Source organism: Myotis davidii, unplaced genomic scaffold, assembly GCF_000327345.1.
Source record: "Myotis davidii unplaced genomic scaffold, ASM32734v1 scaffold1494, whole genome shotgun sequence".
Lineage (NCBI taxonomy): Eukaryota > Metazoa > Chordata > Mammalia > Chiroptera > Vespertilionidae > Myotis > Myotis davidii.
The window spans coordinates 337151-339650 of record NW_006286246.1 but is presented as its reverse complement, the minus strand read 5'-3'; positions in this window follow the sequence as shown (position 1 = coordinate 339650).

Sequence of the window (2500 nt, the reverse complement as noted above, 5' to 3'; positions counted from 1 at the left end):
TAATTGTCATGAGCAGATCTGAAAACGATTTTGTGGGTTAAGGTAGGTGACTATCATCTCTGGAGATAACCATGTAACTGTAATGTTATAAAAAAACATTATAAAGCTATTTTTTTCTTATAAAAGCAGGCTGTGTACTGTAGATCTTATGGCTGTAATTGTTGGTTTTATTTGCTTTTTACAAATCCAAAGTTATAATGAAAGTGACTTATTGCCATGAGATGTAAGGAATAGAGCTCTTTGTTTGTTGTTCCATGTAGTTAACTTTTTTAAAAATCTCTTTTTAAAAAGAGCGTTTTCATCCCATAGCCAAATGATAGGATGAACATTTGCATTTGAGGTGGCTGGGGATGGTGTCTGTGTATCTACTCAAATTAGGTTCAGGCTGTGCAATGAAGTAACGCTTGATAGGCAGGGTTCTCGGGAATGTGTCTGCTCTGATGAAGGGAGGAGCATACCCTTGTAGTTAATTGCCCGGATGGAGGATAACTGTTTTACTCTTAAGGATTTTGCCTGGGAAAAATATGTATTCATGCATTCATAACCTCTCTCTCCCTCTCTCCCCCCTTTGTCTCTCAGACAAAGGGTCCAATTCACAGTTGTATACTCTGTGTTTGTGTGTGGGCCATTCCTCATTCTATTTATGTTTAAATATATTTTTATTGATTTCAGAGAGGGAGGAAGAGGAAGAGAGAGACAGAAACATCAATGATGAGAGAGAATCATTGATTGGCTGTCTTCTGCACGCCCCACACTGGGGATCGAGCCCATAACCTGGGCATGTGCCCTGACTGGGAATTGAATTGGTGACCTCCTGGTTCATAGGTTGACGCTTAACCACTGAGCCATGCTGGCCGGGCCCATTCCTCATTCTAAACATTTGTGGCCACTGTAGTATAGATGGTGGTTAAGACCAGGGTTGATTGCCTAAGTTTGGATTCTTTGTCATCTTTATAGATGTGTGATGTTGGCCAATATGTGTGCATTGTTCAGTCAGCTAGCTTATTTTCAAATTTGGGGTCATACTAGTACTAAACCTTTAGGGTTTATGTTGAGGATAAAAGTGAGAGAATACTGGTGAAATATTGACCACAATCCATGTCAGTGCTTAGGAAAACTCTAGCTATTGTTTTGTTGCATAGACTACAGGGATATCATGGGAGAGAAAATTCACATTTCCAACAGAATAGTTTCAAATTAAACGAAGATACCCTGCCCTTTACAATTGGTAAATTACAAGTTGGTGAGAAGAATGGTAAAGAGAAGATTGGGTCACATCCCCTTTGGGGAGTATGCTGATATCAAGTGACTTTGAAAAGAGATGCCAATACCATCTCTTAAACTTCAAGATGCAGATGATTTCTTAAATCGCTCTCCCTGGTTCTTCCCTTCAGGTAGTGTTCGGATTCCTGACAGATGCTAGTAGTGATCTGTAAAGTCAAGAGGAAGGTTGTCACCAACTCAGGCTCTTTAAGGTCATATTTCTTGTTTTATCACGATTAATTTTTTACGACTTACTGCATATCCTGCCTCACTGACGGTGGCTGTTGATAACGAGTGAGTGTGGCAGGCGTCCTTGGGCGTGTCCACGGTGTGGCACATATTCCACTGACTAATAGTCCCCTGTCATCACCTGGCCTGCAGCCCCACACGGAAGGCGCTCCTTCTCGCCAAGCCCAATTAAGGAAACCCGCTCGGTTTCTTCTTGGAGCCAAGAAGTTCTTTCGTAAGATCTGCTGCTGTGCGGACTGTGGGAATAGCTCTCAGAACGGGGATTATTTCTGTGCTTTAGTTACCAGAGTGGCTTCCCTCAGTTTCAAAATCTCAGAATGTCGCAAACTTCTCAAAGGACTTTGAGGCGACAGGTGCAAAGGGGAGAAAGAATGGTCCCCACTGGTCTTGAAGAGGCCCCTGTGCAGGCGGCACCTGTGCAGGTGGGCACCTGGAGTGATGTGAAACCTGCTGTCAGTGCTCACGGTGGACCGGGGTTATGAGCAAGACTCACACCTGCTGTTTGCTTTGGGAGGAGCAGGGAGTTACAGAAGAAGCTTAAGGATTTACCTGATTTGCTTTTCTCTAGATGGAATAGACTACGAGGCACCTTTGCATCGCGGACGGGGGTTTGGGGACGTCTGTGCACCTTAGTCGGTGTGTGCCTGCTTCCTGAACGGGATTGCGGCTGTGACTGGTATAGGGGAGTTGCCTTAAAACTGGCTAGATCTGTGTTAGCCAAAGAGCACCATTTCTCCCTTGAGAAATTTTCTTCTAGATCAGTGCTTTCCATCCTTTCTCATCTCATGGCACACGTAAACTAATTTCTGAAATTTTGCAGCACACCAAAAAAAGGTACTAGTTTCTGTCGATCTGACAAACAAAAAGGTGTAATTTGGGTTCATTCACACTGGGTGAATTGTTGTGTTGGCTGTTGTCATTTTTTTATTTGACAGCCTCAGGGGAAGGAGGTCAGTGCCCCCGGCTAAATAACTCGTCAGGTAGTGCC